Source organism: Lactuca virosa, chromosome 8, assembly GCF_052849685.1.
Source record: "Lactuca virosa cultivar CGN04683 chromosome 8, Lactuca_virosa_CGN04683_v6, whole genome shotgun sequence".
Lineage (NCBI taxonomy): Eukaryota > Viridiplantae > Streptophyta > Magnoliopsida > Asterales > Asteraceae > Lactuca > Lactuca virosa.
Genome location: NC_136433.1, coordinates 206,894,996 through 206,920,544, shown reverse-complemented (window position 1 = coordinate 206,920,544; position 25,549 = coordinate 206,894,996).

Here is a 25,549-nt window from a genome sequence, read left to right as displayed (position 1 = left end):
AGTTGTAGAACATAATCTCACCTACGCGTGGATATAGCGAACGTCGAAATCGGAGCTCGTATGCGAGAGATATGAATTTCTGAAGTTCGGGGCACGCAAACCAACCTTATCCGAAGACTCACGACGTGAGTCTATGACTGATGTGTACCAGAGATAGACCACCAGGCATCGCGTCTATGGATCAAATTCACGACGTGAGACATCCCATGCTCACGACGTGAGTCCTGAAATTTCACCCTATAAATAAGATGCGAGGATGCCGGCTCCATTTGCTATTCCACACCATTTCTCTCCCACTTTTTCACTTCCGAGCCCCTCGAGACCACCCCGACACCCCGGTTCCGTATCCAAGATCCGAAGAAGGTACGAAGCTCCGAAGTTCCTGAGAAAAACATTTCTTCCAGTCGAAGTACTACCCGCGTGAAGCTCGTTTCTTCACCAGAAACTCGCGGTTACGTCAAGAAATATAATTCCTAAAAACGACACGCTGCCCGATTCACCACTTATCAGGTGAGTTCATACCCCTACATTTTCACGTCTTTTCATGTTTTAGGGGGGAAATACAAGTGAAACACGAGGAAAACGTATGTTAAAATACACATCATTACATATGGTTTCAAATACTTTACCTACATCTTGTTTATAAATGTTAATCAACATTACTACCAACGTTACACTTTACATGCAAAGTTGGTATTACACCGAGTTTTTATCACCAAATGGATTACACTTTCGAAAAAATATAATGGGTATAGTTTACCAGTTATTTATGACACCTTTACATAAACAGTATAAAAAGGGAAATACTTTCGTTTACAAGAAGTGTGGACTTTTCATTCCATAAATCTATTTGATACTAAGTTTTGTGAGACATTCGGCTTCAACGTACTCTCAAGTACGCATTTCAAGTCCTGTATTATAAAACTCCTGAAGAACGTTGTTACAGGCAGTCTGGGTCAATAGCATGGTTATAAAACTCACATGGAGTATCAAAATATTTTTGATTTACGAGACTACTAAATGCATTCAGTAGTTACATTATATATGTATAAATCCACTTACACCAGCTTTTATTATGAAAGATACTTATGCATTCCAGTCTTTGGAACTTTTTCAAACTACCGCACATACATGGAAAATATTGGATTTTCTAGAAACACGCTCAGTTATTTTTACCGAAAGGCATACAATTTTAAGTACAAAAACTCTTATGAACTCACCAACTTAATTGTTGACACTTTTTCAAAACTACTTGTATTTCTCAGGGAATCAGTAATACAGGTAAAACATCAGCTTTTGGAGAAGGAACGCTAAGGCGTCAGTTATCAAAACATTTTAAATCATCATATTTGTAATATTCTTTTGAAACATGTATTACATGCAACAATGTAACTTTTAAATTATATTTATGATGGTTGTGTTTACTTTCTTTACAAATATTCAACTGTTATGATACTACGTGAAGTCATCCGCCCCCGAATGTTTCCGTCATTCTGGTTTGGGGGTGTGACAGATTGGTATCAGAGCGTTGTTTATAGTGAACTAAGTATATTGAACCACATAAGATATACAAACCATAAATACAATGGGGCCTAAGTGGTCTAAATAATAATATATTTTAAGAATATAACGATAATTTATAAATGTATACATACATGCTTATACATATATACATACTAGAACAAGTATCACAAGAAGAACATAACAGAAGTATTTAAAGGTTGAACACTGTGGTCAAACATGGACAGTTATGTAATCATATATGGGATCACTATAGCCTGATCAACTATATTCATTTGAGATATGATCGACATGTGTTTGGGAGTGATGTGGTGTTGCAGCAGTCTTAAAACTTACCTAACTCTATTCAAGGGATTTCTAGATCAGAACAAAAAAATTAGAATACTATGGGAGTATTTTAGGCACTATAAATAACTTATGTGAGAACTTGAAAGACCCTTCTGGTAGGTCTATGATTCCGGAGTGTATACTTCCAAAGTTTTATATAATTGAGACTTTATAGACATAGAATTTGTGATCTATGCTTCACTACCTGTTCCTTGTTTGGTTGTGGTTTTGGAGTAGGATCACTTATTCGAAGGTCTATTTAATCTTAATTTATATACAACTTATATACATTGCGTGGTTATAGGAGGAACCAGTAAGCATCACCCCATAATGTTACCCTTAATCTCATAGATTCCTTAGACACTTCCATTCTCGCACGACAAACCCAGATAGGTGTAACCACTCCATCATAGCAGTCAGTAGAGGAGACAAGGAGAAACAAGGAGAAATTTCCAAGAAGTGATCAGCCAGAGAAACTAAAACATCTTGCACGTCACACTAATGAATAATTACCGTTACTAATTATATTAGACAATTCTTATATCCCTATTCTCTCTTAGATAACAATGGCTGGATTCCATCCTCCCGGAGATCCGTACTTTCATAATCAAGGGAATGCTGGTTGGCTCAGTGCCAAACCAGAAGATGAGCCTGCAATTCCCCTAGACGATGATTTTGCTGAAGACTTTCTCGAAGACGACGATTCCGTATCAGAAGATTACAATCCACCTCCAGTTACTCAGAACCCTAACCCTCATCAGAACTTTCAAGGCCCGACGCCTCTGTGGGCCATAAACCTAGACAGGTGGAATCATGAACAAGGTAAAAATCACCCATACCAAGGAGACCGAAGCTTCTACAATCTAGAAGCTGGAGGTTCAGCAAATAGAGCACTTCCTGTGTTGGTTCGTCGTGTATCTCGCAACACGGAACAAGGAAGAGCTATCATCGACTGAGTGGTACAGATTGAGACTACCACTGGTGTCGATGTTGTTCGTCTTTGCAACCTGGAAGACAATCATAACGCAACAAGGGATCGTACCAACTTCTTACAGGGAGAATTGGCGGCTTCGCAAGCCGAAGTGCAACGATTGTGAGAACATCAGGTTATACAAAGATAGGCGTATATTCGAGATAAAACGCCAGTTAGTCAAACCCAGAGCCGAATCTAGTAGGAAGTAGATCATACTCTACTCGCCCTCTGTTTACTCTTTTGGTTATAGTCTAAGTCTTCGAAGATGTCTTAGAGTTATTTTTCATACTTATTCAGTTCGACCGCGAAAATTCATTTTAGGTAGGTCATTTTAATGTCGATGTTTTTCCCAGAATCGTGGTGTATTATAGACCTGTTTAAGGTCAAATTTTCCAAACTCTATGTACTTAATACACCTATAATCGACATTTACTTGTTATATTTTGAAAACTAACCACTCAATTTCACATTATTTTGTTACAAATCGTACTTATATTGAACTTCTAATTCCAATTCCTTACAAAATCCCTATCGAACTAAGTGTTTTGGTTATGAGATATCAAATTCATGTTCATTCTTGATATCTTACAATCGTTTCTTCTTTTAATCTTTAGAGTAAAAGATGCCTCTGCGTAAAACCCGAACCGACTTAAGATGTTAACGTCGATATTTTGTCTTAATAAGTTAAATGCTTTTACAGTACTATAGAAACATAGCAGATATGTAGGTCGAATCATTGAGAACAGTACAAAACGAAAAACTTACATTCGCATGAACTTCCGGGATTCGAACTCTTCGTTATGAAGTAATGGAGATCAGTGTAAGAATCGAAAGTAAGACGTCACATAAATTCAATATACCTATGAAGGAGAAGGACACCCTATAAATACCAGGAGAGAACAAATCATTTTCACCCAGAATAGAATGGAGAACGGAGGAGAACCACGCGTGTTACATGCGAAGTGTTTGAGTGCCTTTTTCGTCACAATAATAACTAATAAATAATGCAACCTGGTGAGTTAATGAATACATTACTCACATTAGGATTCGAACTTATCATCTTTTCCTCTATTGGCTAATAACAATAATAAGGATCATGAAATCTCAATCAAGAGTGATTACTCCTCAAATTCATAAGTCGATTTATTGTAGACTCTATTATGAATTACTTTCAAATCTTTTCGAAAATTGAATCATAGTATCCACCAACCAAAGATAACTTCGTTCGGATGACACTCGTCTGGTAACCATTCTAGAAACTTCCTTCTACTCTTTTACCAGGGCTGCATCATAGGGATGTAGGTCGAATCTTTGGGATCAGTATAGCGAAACGAAAAATTTATATTAATATAAATGATTGAGATATATCTAAAGCCAACCATAATCGCTCACGAGCTCATGTTCTCATCTTATAACAGAATCATGCCTACGAAGAAACGTAACCAACCCTCCGATAAAACACCAATCCTTTAGATAGATGCGGCTACGTTTCAAGCTGCAGTCACCTCAGCCGTAGCAGCTGTCATGGCTCACCTTAATGCTAACAACACAAATGTTAGTAGCAATGTGATCAGCAATCCCGATCGTGGTGATAATCAATTTCAGCAACAAGTGCCTACTTGTAAAGACACTCCGAACCTCAAACCTAATTTTCTGAAACGAAAGTTCAAGAACAAGAAAGGGAGTTGTTCAACTCAAGGACCTACAGAAGGGCAACAAGCTGGGGCAGTCAATACCCCCATCAGCCCTGCTATCCCAACACCGACCACACTGTACATAGGAAACCTCCCACACTGCAGCAAGTGCAACTACCATCATCATGGAGTCTGCCGAGTACTGTATTGCAATAGATGCAACATGAAGGGGCACACCGCCCGTTTCTATAGGACTCCGGTCAAATTCATCACTTTAACTACCAACGTTGGAACAAGTCCAATATGTCATATTTGTGGTGAGAAAGGACATTACAAGAGGGACTGTCCAACAGAGAAGAATGACGGGGGAGCAGGAGGAGTTTGACCCCAGAGAATGGGGAAACATAAAAGAACCCTGCTATAGTTTGGTACGCTTCCAAACCCAAATAATTTATTTATAATTATAATTACTCTCTCATTCGAACCAAACTGAGAACCCTATCAGGTAAGCTATGATGGATTAGTATAAACATTAGGGACATTTATAATTAAGATTTGTAGATTTAAAGTGAGTGATCCCGCCTCATTTCCTGTTCCTTGTTTGGTTGTGGATTTAGGGCAGGGTTGCTTAGTCAACTGTCTTACCAATCTTAATTATACATGACTTGTGTACACCAAGCGAAGATAGAGAGACCTAGTAAGAATCATTCCATGAAAGTTCATAGTTTCAAACTTTTCAAAACCCTCGTATTAGTAGTATCCGCCAATTTTGAATTAAAAAGGGGATTCGTAGCGAAACAACAGAATAAAACTGAAGGCGTTGAAAACTTATGTACATAGAATTGTTCATTATCCTAGTAATCATCTCTTCCAGAATAACTTAATATCTAATTCGTTGAGAAGTTCTGAAATCCTCATCCGACATGGTTTGGCTTGATCCTTACCATGCAATTTTTTTATGTCGTGTAAAAGAACTTTTTCCTTAATCAACTGTCAGATGAAATTCTTCCAATCCATAACGCAAACCTTTATATCGTCTATCACTTCAAAACTTCAGAAGTACCCATGCGAGGGGTACCACACCTTCTAGCCTGCTCAATAGATAGAAAACTTGAAACAAAAAGCACCAAAGAAGTCTCAGAAGTCAGTAACCACCCATAGCATACCCAAGAGATCTCCGAGGAAGACCACTTGTATTGTAGTTCAAGTTCAAGAATAGAGTATAAGAACTCATTAGGTTAACCTATCGCTGCAAGTTGTATATACAAGAGTGGCATATAATTTAGACTCAACAAGATTTAGGATGTGTGATTCCGCCCTACTTCCTGTTCCTTGTCTGGTTGTGGACTTGGGGCACAGCCACCCAACCGAAGGTTTTGTCGATTTAAATTATATACCACTCGTATAAACAAGGTGAGGATGGATGAGCCAAGGATGAGTCTTATCATGAACTTCAGAGCAAAAGCCCGTATACTTACTATAACAACCGGAGATACCTGAGTGGGAGTGGTAGCGGATTGCAATGGGCTTAAAAAAATCAAGTTACCAAGGCAACAGGTGGACTTGATGCCACTTTGGGTGATCGTCGACAAGTTAACCAAATCCGCACACTTCCTACCAACAAAGGAACAGACAAGCTAGAGAAACTGACTAGAACATACAGCAGGGAGATTGTGCGACTGCATGGTGTACCTATATCCATTATCTCGGATATGGATAGTAGATTCACCTCGCGTTTCTGGAAGTCACTACAAAAATCTCTAGGAACAAGACTAGACAAGAGTACCGCCTACCACCCACAAACCGACAGACAGAGTGAGAGGACCATTCAAACCTTGGAAAAATATGCTAAGGGCTTCTGTGATCGATCTTGGTAAGGCATGGGATACCCATTTACCATTGGTCGAGTTCTCGTACAACAATAGATACCACACTAGCATCAAAGTTGCTCCATTCGAAGCCCTCTATGGCCACAAGTACAGATCACCTCTGTGATGGGCTGAATTGGTAACACGCAACTAGCTAGAGGACAATTACCTAACAGCACTCTCACTGGCCCGGAAATCATAAAGGAAACTACCGAGAAGGTTGTCCACATCCGAGAACGATTAAAGGCTTCAAGAGACAGACAAAAGAGTTATGCGGACAAAAGACAGAAACCCTTCGAATTTCAGGTTGGGGACCGAGTAGTATTCAAAGTCTCACCCTGGAAGGGATTAATACGTTTCAGAAAGTGTGGGAAACTAAACCCTAGGTATATCGGACCATTCAAGATCCTTTCCAGGATTGGCCCGGTAGCATACAAACTTCGATTACCGCAGGAGCTCAATAACGTACACCCTACCTTTCATGTGTAAAACCTAAAGAAGTGCTTCTCCGATGAGACCCTCGTCATCCCTCTGGATGAAATTGAAATCAACGAGAGTCTCCACTTCGTAGAAGAGCCAGTAGAAATCATGGATCGGGAAATTAAAAGAACTAAACAAAGTCGCATACCCATTGTGAAGGTCCGTTGGAATGCCAAGCGAGGACCTGAATACACCTGGGAGCGCGAGGATCAAATGAAGCAAAAGTACCCGCATCTTTTTCCTAGTGCATGAACTCTGTCTTAGATTAAATTTCGGGACGAAATTCCCTCTAACGGGGGGATGATGTGACAACCCGATATTTCAAGTCAATGTAATCTTCAAAAAGTCAAATATTATAATCTATTTTTGGAATCAATAAAAATAGCATCAAAAACGAATTGGTCAAAAGTCTCAATTGGGATACATAAATTGTTAGATATCGTATCAAGGTTTTCATAAATATAAAGAACACTCAAATCCTAGTTATAATGAAGAAGTTATGACTAATCAAAGATTCGCGACAAAACCGGTAAAACGCTGTCAAATGTAAAAAGTTAAATTTCAATAAAATACTTTTTAGCCTTAGGTATCTAAACGAAAGTCGAATATTATGTTAAACCATAAACGTGCATAAAAAGAACGCCCAAATCTGACTTCGTATGAGGAAGTTATGATTTTTCTAAGTTTCGGATATATAGCAGTAGACAACTAAAAACTCGAAATAGAGATCGAGCGATTTCTAGCCGACGCAACCTAAACGAGAATTGAAGATCTCGACAATAGTAGTACAACGGTAAAAAGGCAGACGAAAACGGACATCGGATGAAGAAGTTATGAATTTTTAATGGATTTTTCCTGTCCCGGCCTATTAAAAATATAATATTAAAAACTTAATTCAAAATTAGCCGACGGAGTCTAAACTAAAGTTGTAGAGCATAATCTCATCTACGCGTGGATATAACGAACATCGAAATCGGAGCTCGTATGCGAGAGATATGAATTTCTGAAGTTCGGGGCACGCGAACCAACCTTATCCGAAGACTCGCGACGTGAGCAAGAGACTCACGACGTGAGTCTATGACTGATGTGTGCCAGAGATAGACCACCAGGCGTCGCGTCTATGGACCAAACTCACGATGTGAGACATCCCATGTTCACGAGGTGAGTCCTGAAATTTCACCCTATAAATAAGATGTGAGGGTGTCGGCTCCATTTTCGATTCCACACCATTTCTCTCCCACTTTTTCACTTCAGAGCCCCTCGAGACCACCCCGACGAAGGTCCGAAGCTCCGAAGTTCCCGAGAAAAACATTCTTTCCAGTCGAAGTAATACCCGCATGAAGCTCGTTTCATCACCAGAAACCCGCGGTTACGTCAAGAAAGACCATTCCTAAAGACGACACGCTGCCCGATTCACCACTTATCAGGTGAGTTCATACCCTTACATTTTCACGTCTTTTCATGTTTTAGGGGGGGGGGGAAATACAAGTGAAAAATGAGGAAAACTTATGTTAAAATAGGCATCATTACATATGGTTTCAAATACTTTACCTACATCTTGTTTATAAATGTTAATCAACATTACTACCAACATTACACTTTACATGCAAAGTTGGTATTACACCGAGTTTTTATCACCAAATGGATTACACTTTCGAAAAACTATAATGGGTATAGTTTACCAGTTATTTATGACACCTTTACATAAACATTATAAAAAGGGAAATACTTTCATTAACAAGAAATGTGGACTTTGCATTCCGTAAACTCTTATCACTCACCAACTTAATTGTTGACACTTTTTCAAAACTACTTGTATTTCTTAGGGAATCAGTAATACAGGTAAAACATCATCTTTTGGAGAAGGAACACTAAGGCGTCAGTTATCAAAACATTTTAAATCATCATATTTGTAATATTCTTTTGAAACATGTATTACATGCAACAATGTAACTTTTAAATTATATTTATGATGGTTGTGTTTACTTTCTTTACAAATATTCAACTGTTATGATACTACGTGAAGTCATCCGCCCCCGAATGTTTCCGCCATTCTGGTTTGGGGGTGTGACAGAGCATGTGTTGGGTTTTGAGCATTCTAACACTCCTATGGTGTACATGCAACCCTATAAACCTTGGATCTATGTTTTCTCTATTATACATGCAAATATTAACTATTCCAAGGTTTCATCCTAACTAGCATATTATGAAGCACCTATACTACAAAGTTCTAGTTAGATGACATACCTTTTTATGTAGCTTGATGTCTTGAAGCTTTAAGAGCTTAGCCCCAATAGTGTGGAAGCCTCAAATAGAATCACAAATCACCAAAACACCTTGGAAGAACTTGAGAGAATATGTATTCACACTAAAATCGGCCCACACTTTTTTTCACACACTTGTGCCAATTTTGTGAGCCAAGGACCCCTTTATATATTATGGAGGATTAGGGTTACATCCATGTAAACCCTAATACCCATGACCTTTCATTTACATAGGATCCATGGGTTAAAAGCTCCATGGACCATCCATGAAAGCTTAGCCCAACCTAAATGAACTTGCCCCATTCCATATATATAAGAGTCCACATTTAATTAGTTCTTTTTGATCACTTAATTAATTCTAAATTACTTCTTGATCAATACTAATTAAATAATATGATTCCATATTAATATATTAGAACTTATAATATATTAATATAAATCATAAATATACTATTCTCAAAAGACTATCCATATAAATTGTGCCGGTGAAGTGCAACCCAAATGGACCATGCCGGGTCGGGTCAAGTACATACCAAATATAGTTATGGACTTAGACATTAATCCAACAGTCTCCCACTTGGATAAGTCTAAAACTATTATTGAGTATGACTTCAAAACCTAACTGGCAATCCTAGCTCTTAAAGCCGCTGTCGAACTCTGACCTTGTCAATGACTTGTCCATTAGATAAGGGATCATATATTCCTCCATTCTAGATATCATATGGACTGAGACATGGATTATAATCATTCTCTCTATCCATTTGTTGTTTCCCGATTTCCGATTTATGATGACTGACTGATTGAACAAATCAAATCAGTCCTGGCTTGGCCAAGCACTCACATGTGTCATTGCTAAATCATCGAGGGGCCCACAAATATCGCTTTTATCCCGAAGGTAAAAGGAATGGATAAACTTCGACTCATATGGCTTGTTCTACTACTTGTTGAATCATACACAAAGGCACGTTTTATAACATCGAGTTACCAATGCGTTTTCGTGCAATCAATGTATAACTAACTCATAGTAACAACTCATATCTCTAGGTTTTAAGAATATAAGATATTATCGTCTCATGATCACTCGTGATAAAATCCATGAAGTGATTCAAATGGGCGTGGGTTGAATCCAATACTCAGAACTTATAAGCACTCATGAGTGTTGTAGCATCACTTTGTCCACCAACTTGGACCTCTACAAACCAACCCATGACAGTCTTGATTCATATCTACTTCCAACATATGACCGACTTTGGATGGTTTGAATAACTTAATCATTCAGGAAGAGCGACTTAGTTATTCTGGAAGTCAAAACATGCAAAGTGAAACACAAGAATAAATGAATCAAATATGGTATCAAACCCTATGAATATAAATAAACACTTTTATTTATCACCATACTGATTACTCATTATTCATTGTTTCGGTTTTATCAACTTTATACTTGAATTAAAAAAACTAGTTGTCCCATGCTCCAAGAATGTACACTATGTTTTTCTTAAACTATAGCTTTGCCATACACCAAGTATGCACTCTATGTTTGTCTATGATCCTTACTTTGTGAAATAAACCAATTGAACATAATTTCAATGATTCTAATTTCACACTCCCAAATCCTTATCGAAAAATGTGAGAATTTTTCAAATTCCTATCATTTATCGAAATCTGTTTAGATTTTAAACTTATATGCACTGACCCTCCTGTAATGATTATGTACAGAGTCACAAAGACTTGTCAACAGTCATTATAAGGTATTCCAAAGGAGATCAACTCCATGGAAACTAAGTCTCATATTCAAAGTACATTGCTTTGGACATGCTTCTTGCATTAAGTTTTCTAATCTTACACAGATAACTTCCACCTATGGAGACAACTCCATATTCTCATTTTGACTATCACTTCTGAATAAGAGATGCCTCTTTTCAGAATATGTCAATATGGTCCTTCCAAAATTAGCACTATACTTCCAACTGTCCCTGAGCAACCAATCTTTGGTAAACCTCAGATTGTCCTCGACAATTGCTTAATCATTTTAGTCATATTCACTTCTAGACCTTTTCCCTTCTTAATGCCTCTGGGCATTTGGAAAAATTTAGAAATGAAAAATATTATAGCACATGCAATCGATCCTATACCCAAAGCAAATGGTACACGATTCATGATGTCTCACATAAAGACATGATTCTAGACCAGTCTTTTGCTACAATATTTTTATTTGCCATGTTTTCAAAAATTTGACTATGAAGAGGGATGCCGTAATCATAATCGAATTTTGAGAACGCAATATATAGAATTTCCTTAAGTTGAACCAATACAACATGAAATTCATATATATATATTCTTGACTAAAGATGATTAAGGTCTCAATCTAAGCCTTTAGAACTGAAATGAAGTATATCCTCTCCCTTAATTATAGCAAAACAACTTTTTCAATCCCTGCAGCCTCACGAATTGAAGCTTTTGTTTTCTATAATTAACATTGCTAACTTGCAACACTAACAATAATTATCATGCTCCCACTAACATGATGATTATTAGCATAACACTTATGCTCCCACTAGCTTTGACATGTACTCAGAAATCAGCTGGACTTCTAGAAATCAATACTTTATTGACTTTCTTACCAAAGTTCAGATTTCTGATACGAGATGCTTTGATAAAACTTTATCAAAATCATACACCTTTCCTTAGATAGTATGCATGTGTGTCTAAACAATTTCAGAACTATGAAAAGGGATGCCGTAATCATAGTCTCAATTGTTTAGACCTTTTGCCATCTGCTTCAAATCTACTTGGTGGAAGTGTTTCCTCACCATCATTTTCATGAATCGGAGAGAAACCTTATGACCCTTAGATTTTATGGTGTATGTGTTCTTATCCATGTGAATCGTCAAAACCATAGTCACAAGACAAGGATAATGACAAATCCAAACTCATATGGACTGAACTTATGCAATCTTAACTTCTTGCCACCTGGCAGTACAGGGCCTGCCATTGCTTCCAAGTTGTTATGCAACCAGTTGAGAACTATCAGAACTCCTATGCAAAGCCAACTTTAACTGGAATGGGCATAGAATATGTCAACACGATAGGTTATAAACCTCCAGTCGTGTGCTAGTGAAGAACCTCAGGTTTTATTCTTGATTAGTTCTTGAAATTCTTTTTAGGATCTTTAAGACTCCCACTATCCTCTTGACATATAAGACTATCTTGCCAAATATTCAAGAGATAGTTCGGATTCTTTATCAATACAAACAGTTCACACAATTGGCCTTAGTTGGTCTTTGTTTTATCCAAAACATCACAACTTACCAATTTCAAATGTACAAGAGTAGGACACTTTTACTCTTACATTTGACAAGTGTTTTAAACCTTTCTTTAAGATATGTCACTCAAGTTACAATCTTGGAGTATGACTCTAAGAATTGTTTTGGAACGAAGTATGACTCATCTTCCTGATCTAACCATTTCAACAATTCATGACTCCTCTTCTTAGTCATAAGAATGCACTAAGATGACCTTTAGAGGACTAATTGTGATATGATTTCTAAATTATTAAGATGATCACAAACATGATACTAAAGTACTCTCCCATCTTTTCAGATTTGAGAAACTTTTATCTTTCTGCCTAATTTGATTCTTCCCATTCGTTCTGCCATACATTGAGACTTTTCCAATGTTTCAGAATTATACTTAAACTTGTAAGTATAACCATATTTACTAAACTTTAGTAAATCAAATAGTCTTAACGAGCTTTGTGGTGGACATGACCAGTGCACAAGAATGTGTACTCGATCCCTTTAGTCCTTCACTTGACTCACACATCCATGTGAACAAGTAATTAGTCTTGATTTTCCAATGCTTGAAAGTTCTCATTCATCATACTATTCAACTTGCATGATTCCAAGTTTCGGTCCAATTGAAACTTGAGTGATGAGGAACTTTCCTGATTTGGTAAATTTAGACACTACCACAAATGAAAGAATCAAATCCATTTTCCAATATTGTTGTCAGTGGAATCATATAAGCAACAATTTTCCAAAAATGCCATTGTAAGGATACTTCAAATAAATAAAATTAAAAAATTTTCTTTTATTTTAAAACTTTGCGGAAAAACTTATCCTTACAATCCACATGGAAAATTGTTGTTATCTATTCCTTAGCAATATATCATAACTTCTTAAGCAACTGCTCAAAATTCTGATGCGGTCGAAATCCACCTTCGCGATCAGAATCAGCATATACTTCCTTTAAGATTTCTCTCTATTCTTTGATTCTTAAAACATCAACATGTGACCCAGTCACATCATGTAATGAGGATCTCAGAATAGAACTTAACAGAGTTAGATAATGGGCTCTACCTGATGTAGAGTCAAACTTATTGACTTTAACATCCTTAGGTAAATTTGGCAGCTTTGCAATCAACGCCCCTTCCTTTGGCAAAATAAACATATGGAACCTTTGGTAATGGGACTATCTCAGACTTAGCCTTTCTCTTTACCATTTGGTCAACCGGGTTGACTATGGCCAATCCCTTTCCATTGGGAAGAGAATGCTTTTTCTGGATTTCGAGTGTCACCATTGTCACTGTCCATAAAGTTTTTGGGAAGTTGATCTTCTAATCAAATTTGCTTTACTATCGTTCCAAATCATTGCTGATTCAGCAGCACCAAGCAAATAGATATGATCATTAAGGTTCATGTCATAGTCTGTTTCATAGTAGTCCCAAAGGAACTCACTATGTGACTTAGAAAGTGATTGAACATCCAACTTTCTCAAGACTTTGACACCCAACTCTCTCGGCTTGTCAATATGTGACTTCATCTCTAAGATGTGATCACACATAGACCTTGCTTTCCATTAGGGCTTGAGTGACCTTGAACTTGTGGGTTAGGGAGAATAATTAGAGGAGGTGGAGGAAGAAAAGTATGACTTCCATGAGCCAAACTCGGGAAGTCATATTCATTAGGAAAGCTTGGTTTGGGAAGATCATTGTTGTCTAAACCAGACATCAACAATGGGAGAAATTCACGTAAAGTTGATTTAAGTCCTTAATATAACACCCAATATGATATATTAAGGCTAGGACCCAACAAACTATTTTATAACTTGGAAGAGGGATGCCGTAATCCAAGCTATAAAATATTTGAAGGTAGGTGAATGACGATTCACCAATTTCCACCAAGATAAACGAAATGTATTATTAGGTTTTAATTGGTTTTGAAACTCCTAGATTCTTTTGAGATTCATTGAACTTTTCAATGGCATGTTTCAATCTCAAGTGTGCCCTTCAGGTTTTGTGACTGGGATGCCGAGGATCACAAAACAAGGTGTGAAGTAACCATGCAAATATACTTGGTACCCTTAATATTTACCCCTCAATCGATGTGCCGGTTAACCACACACGCTCCAACGATACTATGATAAACATTAAGTTACCCTTTGCCTACCTTGTTAAGTCCAGGTTAGTGTGCCGGTTAACCACACACGCTCCACTAACAGCTTAAACAAAGTGCAAAGTGTAATTTCATGGATTAGCACCTTATTCACATTTTCCTAAGTAAGTAAGATTGGGAATTTATAAGTGTTTAGTTACTTAGTATTTATCATTATACTTATAATGAAGGGAGAATTCTAGTCTTTGTCCTACCTGTTCGGCTAACGACCCTCCACCGGTCAAGGAAGCGGTGAGTGAGAGTGGACACTAATTAAACTGTCATTTTATAGGCAGTAACCTTATACCCCCCTTATAGACCGGCTTCGTGAATGAGGCCTACTAATGGTAAGACGACTTGCTCTTATACATATAATATATTAAACTTTTAATATTATAATAGTATAAGGGTGTATTTTAGACATTTAAAATACTTGGTGGTTTAATCTATTAATTAAACTAGACTTTTAATTTAATTAAACTCAAACCATATATTTATGGATTAATAATACTCTTTTAATTAAACGCTTTAATTAACTATTAATAAAGTCCATAAGAGTTAATTTGAACTATTCAACAAAACATCATAATTCCAATTATTAAACTCAAAATTAAAACCATTTAATTAATTGTTTAAGTTATGAACCCAAGAGTTTTAGAATTCAATTCTTTTTTTCATAAAAAACTTTTCTCAAATTCCAAAACTTGATGGCAAGTTTTGTAATTCTTGAAAACCTTTGGATTCCATAACTTATGGAATTAATGGAATTTTATGATGAAACTTTCCATGTTCCATAACTTAAGAACAAGTTATGGAATTCTTTAAAACATTAACACCAAATTTTGTAACTCCATAAAAACTTTGAATCAAATTTTTTTTTTTAAAAAAAAACTTTCATATCCATAACTTATGGAAGTTTCAAAAACCCTTAAGATCACAACTTTAAAAAAAAACTTTTGAGCTACAAAATTTTATGACAAAATATGTAACTCCTTAAAACATTTAGATCAAACTTTTAAAACTAATAAAATAATCATATCATTTTATCTTTTACTAAATTTGACCTAATTCAACTCATATAACAAATGATTCAAATTTTACAAATAATTCGTTTTTCACAAAACAAGTAATTATCTTAAAATTTGACAAACGTCATGTTTTTTTTTCCTTTTTTTTTCCAACTTGGAAATAAAACATTTGCATCAATATAACATAAAACAACCCATGGCTCTGATACCACTGTTGGGTTTTGAGCATTCTAACACTCCTATGGTGTACATGCAACCCTATAAACCTTGGATCTATGTTTTCTCTATTATACATGCAAATATTAACTATTCCAAGGTTTCATCCTAACTAGCATATTATGAAGCACCTATACTACAAAGTTCTAGTTAGATGACATACCTTTATATGTAGCTTGATGTCTTCAAGCTTTAAGAGCTTAGCCCCAATAGTGTGGAAGCCTCAAATGGAATCACAAATCACCAAAACACCTTGGAAGAACTTGAGAGAATATGTATGCACACTAAAATCGGCCCACACTGTTTTTCACACACTTGTGCCAATTTTGTGAGCCAAGGACCCCTTTGTATATTATGGAGGATTAGGGTTACATCCATGTAAACCCTAATACCCATGACCTTTCATTTACATAGGATCCATGGGTTAAAAGCTCCATGGACCATCCATGAAAGCTTAGCCCAACCTAAATGAACTTGGCCCATTCCATATATATAAGAGTTCATATTTAATTAGTTCTTTTTGATCACTTACTTAATTCTAAATTAATTCTTGATCAATACTAATTAAATAATATGATTCCATATTAATATATTAGAACTTATAATATATTAATATAAATCATAAATATACTATTCTCAAAAGACTATCCATATAAATTGTGCCAGTGAAGTGCAACCCAAATGGACCATGCCGGGTCGGGTCAAGTACATACCAAATATAGTTATGGACTTAGACATTAATCCAACAACATGCTGACTGGATTACAGCCATGCAAGACGAACTGGCAGAATTTGACCGAAATGAAGTTTGGACTCTCGTGCCTCCTCCCCAGAATCATCCCATTGTCAGTACAAGATGGGTAATACGAAACAAGCTTGATGATGTAGGAGATTTCATCTGAACTAATGCAAGACTGGTGGCTAAAGGTTTTGCTCAAATAGAAGGGCTCGACTACGATGAAACTTTTGCTCCGGTTGCACGTCTTGAAGCCATCAGAATCTTTCTTCCTTATGCAGCTCATAAAGGCTTCAAAGTTTACCAAATGGATGTTAAGAGTGCGTTTCTTAACGGTGAACTTCACACTGAAGTGTACCTTCAACAGCCCCCCGGATTCATTAATCTTTCCTTTTCGAATTACTGTTATAAACTCCGGAAGGCTGTCTACGGACTCAAGCAAGCTCCTCGGGCATGGTACGAGACCCTCACTGATTTTCTCAAACGCTCCGGTTTTCAAAGAGGAATTGTAGATCCCACTTTATTCCAAAGATCAAATGGAAAGCATCTAATGTTGGTACAAATTTATGTGGATGACATCATTTTTGGATCTACTGATTAATCTATGGTTGCTGACTTTGCTAAACTGATGATCAATCGATTCCAAATGAGTATGAATCGGGAGTTAAGCTTCTTTCTTGGCCTCCAAGTCAAACAGACCAACCGAGGGATATTCATTCACCAAGAGAAGTACATCTCGGAACTCCTCAAGAAATACTCTATGGAAACCTGTGCCTCTGCCAAGGTACCAATGGTCTTCGGACACAAGATTTTTGCCGACCCTTCCGGTGTTCCTGTTGATGAAAAGAAATATCGCGGAAAGATTGGATTCCTACTCTATCTCACAGCAAGTCGTCCAGATATCATGTTCTCAACATGTTTATGTGCCAGATTTGAAGTCAACCCAAAGATGTCTCATCTATCGGTTGTGAAACAAATCTTTCGATATCTTAAAGGCACAAAAAGTCTTGGACTCTGGTACCCAGCAAATGAGAGCTTTCTTCTTCAAGCCTACTCAGATTCAAACTATGGTGGTCTTCAACTCGATAGAAAAATCACTTTAGGTGGTTGTCAATTCTTAGGTGGTCGATTGGTCAGTTGGTCATCCAAGAAACATAACTGCATTGCACTCTCTATAGTCGAAGCTGAATACATTGCTGCTGCCAGCCGTACATCTCAAGTTCCGTGGATGAAATCTCAACTCTTGGATTATGGTTACCGTTTTCAACACATTCCTATCTATTGTGATTCTCAAAGTGCCATTGCGATTTCCCACAATCCAATTCAGCACTCTCTGACCAAGCACATTGACATACGGTACCATTTCGTAAAAGATCACGTTTTAAATGGTAACATTCAACTCATTTTTGTTCCATCTGACGATGAGATTGCTGATGTCTTTCCCAAGGCATTAGACGAAACCAAATTTAACAGTTTTCTGAACAAGATGGGTATGATGATACCAGATCCTCAGTTCTTTCAAGAGACTTGTTCTCTTTGAAAGACATATTTTGAAAGAAAATTAGTTTCGATCCTCTTTTTCGGAACTACTTTCTCTCTGAATACATAGGATCATTTTACTTTTCTTTATCTCTGACCTTCACTTGAGTTTGTGAAACTGTACAGTTCACCTTGTTTGTTTGCTATTTATAATCCACCTTGCCATGATGATCAGAATATACTTCATAATCGAATTCCGGAATTTCCTCCCCGCAAAATGTGTCACATTATGCGCTCCGGACTTCCAACACTTACTCCGGAATTTTTCAGTTGCGCTCCGGAACTTTCAAAATGTGCTCCGGAATCTTTAAAAGTGCTCCGGAATTTCAAATCTGATCCGGAATCTCAAAAATTGCTCCGGAATTTCAAAAAATGCTCTGGAATTTTCAAAAGTGCTCCGGAATTTTCAAAAGTGCTCCGGAATTTTCAAAAGTGCTCCGGAATTTTCAAAAATTGCTCCGGAATTTCAAAATTTGCTCCGGACCCCTTTTCAAACAAGTATGCTCCGGATCACGACTCTTACCCTCCGGATCATACACTGTCCGGAACAACTCATCCGGAATACCAAAAGGTAATAAGGTGAAACGGTTTTCTCAACGGTTACTTTTCAGGAAGATCCTTATCCGATCCTCCTCGATTTGCGTGACACGATTGCACGCCCCATAAAATAGACATCGAATTGACGGTTGAATTCTCCATTTTTAGCCCCAAATTACCTTGCCCTTTCACCTCACCTGTCAAATCACGTTCCTAAACATTAAATGCGACCCATTTGTTCCCGGATCCTAATCATCATTTTTCTAACCCGACCCATTTACCTTACCTATAAATACCCTTTCAAAACCCCTTTTACCTCTTTACACTCTCAAAACCCTCAAATCTCCAAAATTCTCTCACTGTTCTTCATGTTCTTCAAGAACTCATAACCTGCAACAATGGCGTCCTCTCCAGAACACACTCAAACTGCCCCTACTCCAAAGAAATCCATTGCCAGAAAGAAATCATCCAAGGGTTCTAAAGGTTCCTCCTCCTCCGCCAATCCAGAACCATTCTTGAGAGACACTACACAACTTTTTTCTCTCAACCCACTAGATTATGATGAATCGATAAGAGTGATGATCGAGTTCATTGCAAACCACCCCATCTCCATTCCTCTCACTAAAATCCCTGAACCGCCACTTCCCATTCATCACCTTCATCTTGCCTTCACCAGCATTCAACTCGATGATGGTGCTCTAATGATCCAAATCCTCGATGACAGAACAGTTCCAATCTGCAAATCGACCTTTTTCAAGGCGATTGGTGTTAAAGCTAACCCAAGGGGTTTCAAGGTTGTTGAACCAACGTCTGAAGAGTTTCAGACGTTTCTGAACTACATTGGATATTCTCAAGACTAGAAAGCGAAAGATTTCAAGAAGACTACTGTGTCCGGACTATGGACTGTATTGATGCACTTCATCCTCAGAGGACTATCCGGAAAGCATAGAGGAACAGACACCTTAAGCAAGGACTTGCTTAATGTCGTATTCAGCATCTACTCCGGACGCGAGAATGTTGTTGATCTTCCGGAAGTCTTATGGCAAGACTTCTGCAAGTTTGCTACCAAGAGAAAGCCGAATGAAATTTCAAGCCCTAGGTTCTGGGCTCTGACGATCGAACAAGTCTTCAAGGAGCTTTCGGAACCACTTCCGGTTAACACCATCCCTTCGGAGGTATGTGTCACGTTTAAACTTGTTAAATGTTATAGGATTCCGGACCAATCCTCTTTTGGTCTGGTCAGACGACTTCCAGACCACATGTTGGCCCTAATTCCTTCTGAGTCCCCTTACTTAAAACATCATTTAGAGACTTCGGATGTGTTCGACCCAAAACAACCTGCCCCTGTCTCTATTGAGCCCATCTCGGAAGAGGCCAATCCAACTACGTCCGGACCTAAAATCAAGAAACTAGCCAAACGAAAGGCTTCTCCCACCAAGCCTATGACCAAAAAGAAAGCCAAAGTCAGTGCTCCCTCTCAACAGGAGGGCACCCATGACATTCCGGCTGATTCTGGCCATCCGCTCACCCCACCTACCCACTCATTTGAGGCATCCCTCGATGTTTCAAAAGAACAAGTACACACTCACGGGGAGTCACCACATAATCCACTCTCACCCTCCCAAAAGGGTGATGCCAGTGTTGAACATATTTCCTTGCAGCCCCCTGGAACACACCCACGAGTCACCTTTGATGATCCCATTATCTATTCTACACGCACACACTCCGGAACCATTGTTCTGGACCCCAAGTTGTCCGGAGCTGGAGTAGTCCCTCCTCCTCCAGAAGCTTTAACTAGTCTGATAACCGGAAGGCGTACAGGACGACCAGGTGTTAAAGATACCCTATGGGAAGATTTTGTCAACAGGGCTGCATCTAAACGTCCAGACCTCACTATTGCTCAAGTGGAGTCCACTCTAATGTCCATGAGGAACATAGCTATTCAAAGAAACTTGCCCTATGTTCCTCCCACTGACTCCGATGCTATTAATGAGCTCACTACGGAACTGCCTCCCCTCACAACTCATCAAAGCATCTTCCACACCGATCTGGAAGAAGAGATCTCTGAAGAAGTCATGTTGGAAGAAGAGGCAAAAACCATTCCGGATGCACATCTCATGACTTCAGTTCACTACCAATCCAAGGCATCCGTATCCAAGTTTGCTTATGACTTCGGATCCTCTTCCTCTACCACTCCGGAAGGCGGTTCCAACTCCAAACTTCAAGAAGATGATGATGCAACCAAACCGGGTCCCTCTTCAAATCCGAACGTACTCTAACCTCCTCTGCAACACTCTGATTCTGATACAGAATCCTCAGCTGGTGACTACGTTGACCCCTTCGCTCTTCTCGAGATCCGAACCAATGTCTCTGACACCATGCAAAAAGTGTCATCTATGGAGGCATCCGTAACAGAGATGAACTCTAAATTGGATCAAAAAGTCTCCGGAATTGATTCCAAACTTGATGTCATTCTCCAGTCTCTATCCCAGCAGTCCGGACCATCAGTTGCAGAAAGAGATGCCCACCTTGATCAGCTGATCTCCATCCGACTCAAGCACACAATTGAGGAAGTTGACTCCAAGTACGACGCTTTGGTGGATAATTATCTCAACACCATCACTTACATGCTCAAGGTCCATGATGATCTGGTGTCTGCCACCAACGACCTAATCAAACAGACCCATGTTCGTCATGAGAAACAAATTCAAAGGGTGGAGAAGGAGATCTGGAAGAAGGATGAGATGAACCTCATTATTCAACAAGTCCTCATCAAACTTCTTCGCTCAACTTGGAACATTGTTGATGTTCCGAACAGGAAGTTTGATGAGATGATTGCCATCCTCAGCAGCACATTCAAACATCTTTCTGATCACTGCTGACGCTTACGATGCTCTCTCTCTTCAACTCACCTCCGACCTTCAGAAAGTCTTCTCCAAATTCGACGATATGAAAGAGGTTTTGCAGCTTGCACCAGTTCCGAGGTTCACCGATGCTAGAGGGGGAGAAGGCCCAAGCAGACAATGGAAACCCGCCTCGGAATTTGCACTCCGGGATGAAGATCTGGATTTCGAAGAAGAAGACCTTCAAATCGTCTCCGGAATTCTAGGGATCACGGAAGGAGAAGAAAGTGAAGATGAAAATGTATATGTTCCGGATGAAGCTCCCAAAGGAGTTCTTGGTCTTCAAGCTCCAAAGTTGACCATTCCGAAGGAAATGACTGAAGAAGAAAAGAGGATTTGGTCCGTAGTCTCTTGGCCATCCTCTCTTCCGGACGCTTTTCAAATGGCTGTTAAAATGGCAAAGACAAAATCATTATTAACTGCTCAAGCCTTCCATGCCACTCCTTCAGTTCATCCTCCCATTCTAGAACCAAAAATAGCTCCAATCAACCAGGGCTCTCCTCTCCGGACCCCTGATGAAATTCCGGAAGAACCACTTCCAACGTCCACTCCGGAATTCACAATTGATCAAAACATGAAGCTGGTCATTGATGTGCTTCAAAGAGACAAAGGGAAGAAACCAATGACCTCCGCACAACAAGCCTTCCACTCAGGACCTCCTCTCAAGCAAAAATTTGGATGGTCTCAGGAGGAAATTCATAAGGCATTAGAGGACAGCATCCGGATTCAAGCTTTAAAAGACAATCCCGATCCGATGCGTGGCATCTCTCCTCTTTGTCGTGAAGGCATTCTTCAAGCACAGGAAATCATTACAACTCTTTACTACGACCTTCCCACGAATGACACCGGCCAACTGGATCTTCCCCTCTCTCCTTACAGCAAATTCTACACTAAGTTTGCTCCGCTTCACCCAACCGATAATCCGGAAGTCATCATCCGGACAGAGCGAGAAAGGATCAAAACTTTCTATGCTAAAAATTCTCAACCATTCAAGGAAGTGTGGACAAGGAAGAGGATCACCAAAGATCAAGGCTTGGGAAGAAAAATTTTAGTAAAATTTGAGCTGAACTGTCCCCTATTCCGTTTCCATCTCCTCCGGAACAAGCCAACTCCCCGGACCGTTACTGATGCGGATTTTCCTTCAATGAATCTGAACGACATCCTCACCCTTGCTGCTTATTTCAGATAAAATCAAAAGGATGACATCAGTATGGGTGCTTACCACGCAACTCTCAGCTTTCTTAAATATTATGTTGCTGAGTTCTGCCGGTGTGACTACGAGCTTGCACACCTCTACGGAACAGAACAATTCGTTGCCAAGATCGACTTTGTTCTTCCGGAAGCTAAAATTATTGCAGACGGTCCCATTGAAGAACCGGTTCTAGGGTTTGTCTACACCACCAAAAGAACAAACAAGAAGGACTGATTATTTGTAAGTCATATCCCGGGCGTCCACGTCTGATGCTCCAGAACAGGTCACGGCAAAGTTTGTAAGTCAACTGGTGTGGTACATTGGGGTGCGAGAATGGTTGTTCAGAGCCTACATCTTCAACAAGGAAGAAATGAACTAAACCTGCTGGATTGCTAAGTTCACTTAGGGGGAGATTGTTGGAACCTGAAAGTGAACCTCTAGCAATCCTAAGTCCTTATTCCGAAGTGTGTGGATTCCGAAATGAAGAGTGGTCCGGAACCTGTCCGGACCATGTGAGAAGGAGAGAAGACTGAAGGCATTCTGGAGCTGATCCTCATGTCCGGAATGCATGGTGATCCGGAAATAACTTTCATGTCCGGAATGATACTTGTCTGGAATGAAGTCATTTTGTCTTTTGTTCATTTATTACTTTTGTCTTGTATTTGATGTAAAGTTTCGTAGGACTTAGTCCAAAGTTGTATTTGGACAATCAGAATGTCAGACTTATGTCTTTTATCCGGTCTTATGTAAACACGTGGGTTAATTCGTTGTAGCATTCTCTCCTATAAATAGGAGCATTCAATACAAGTCAACAATGGATCTTTTACTCACTTTTTAGCATTTACTCTAGCATATTCAAAACATTCTTCTTGTTCTTCATTTATTAGCTTTACCTTGATCATTTACTATTATTCTTCATTTAATGGCTTGATTATTTGTTGATCATATTATCTAAGACTTGATTGGTCTTTCCAGCCTTGACTTGAACATCTTTTAGTAAGCAGACATTGATCTTAAGCATTCACTCAAGGTTTGAGTTTTCAAATCTTGTCCCTGCGCATTGATCTTGTTCACACAGGTTGTTTGAAAACTATGATTTTTCTTAACTAAAAATGAAAAATTTTATCGTAATTTTTGGGATCTTACACTCACCCTTAGCCTCTATCACCCTCCTAAGCCCTTAAGAATCCCTAATCTCTTTCCTCCATTGTTGAAGCTCATGATGGTGCTTTTGAAGATCTCGAAGGAAGAAAGGAGAAGAAGTGATCAAAGATCCAACAAGAAAGTTTCCATTTCTCATCTTAGCACACTCATGGACCTCTATAAGTGTCCAATACTCCACATTTATGTTGTTAAGTTGCTAGATCTTTAGTTTTGTCCCATATTCTTCTTGTTCTTGTTATTTGGGGTGGTGAGATCCCATAATGCATGCAACTTTATGAATCTTTGGGTCCTTTGGACTGGTTAGGGGTTTGGATGTGAAGTGTGGTTGGATCTTTGAGCCATGCATGAGATTTTTGGTCATAACCCTTATTTGACTTAATATGAGTTCAATACATGCATGGCTGTAAAACACTAATTTTTATGTTAGTTTTGATGTTAGAAACTCTTGTGGAGCTGATGGACACGGAACTTTAGAGATTAAGTTCATATTGGTTAAGTCCATGTTTTATTTTTCCTTTACTAGACCTAGCGTTTGAGATCTTGATCACTTGGAGGGTCTTAAGCGATAAATTTGGAAAGTTTATCCATCTTGACCATAGGAAGGACCAGATCTAAGCTTTGGAGCACTTGGAATCGAAGAAAACGGCTTAATTTATTAAATTGTCGAAAACCCAGTGCACACGGCGTGGCCTTAGGTCGCCAAGGCGTGGCGTCTGGGAAATCCTCGTCTGTTATCTGTTTGTGGGCCATGACGTGATCATGGATGGCCACGACGTGGCGGCCGACTGAAGTCAACATTGACCGTTGACTTTGACCGTTGACTTGTGACTTGAGTTGACTTTTGGTCAAACTCCTAATTTTGGAAAGGAGGGCTAAGGTTTTACCTTGTATAACAATATAGGTGGTATATAGCTTCTGTATTTTGGTAGTGAGAGCAGTAGCAGTTGATTATCATCTGAGAGGTGGGTCTTCTCACTGTACTTGTGGGTCGAATGCACCAATTCCAGCCCACTGGATTGTGTAGGATGCTAGTTGTCTTTGTGATACTTTCATGGAAGACCCCGGGGTACCATGTGGTATTTGTATGAAATACCATGGGGGTAGCTCAAGGCAATTGCATGAAAGACCATAGGGGAAGCCCATGGCACTTGGATGTTAGACCATGGGGGTAACTCATGGCATTTCAAGGAAAAAACATGGGGGTAGCCCATGGCACTTGGTTCTAAGACCCTTGGGGTAGCCCATGGCAATTGCATGTATGGCATGTGGTATTTTAGGGGAAACTCACGAAACTTTGTGTTTACGGTTTTGTGGTTTAATATTTTCAGATACTTCAAGTTCAAAAGGGAATGGCCCGACATGATCGCACAACATCCCTAATATGATTTTTGTATTGATGATTATTCTACTATGATCTTTTTTATACATTGTTTTACAATGATTTGAGACACCTGGTATATGTTTTGATGATTTAAAAATTAAAAAAAAATCACTATTTTTGGGTTGTTACATGTCTGTTAGGTAATAATTAACTACACTACTACACATGCTAAAATAGTTAATCATACGATGTGTCATCCCGAAATTTCTATTCTATACAACCATTCACTTCAATAGAAGTCAATCTTGTTTTGCTAACGTTTGAGGTGTTTAAAGTCAGTTTGAGTGTTCTAAAGCCTAGTACTGCAAGAGATAACTGGAGAGAGGATACTCTAGGGTTTATTGGGCATCAATA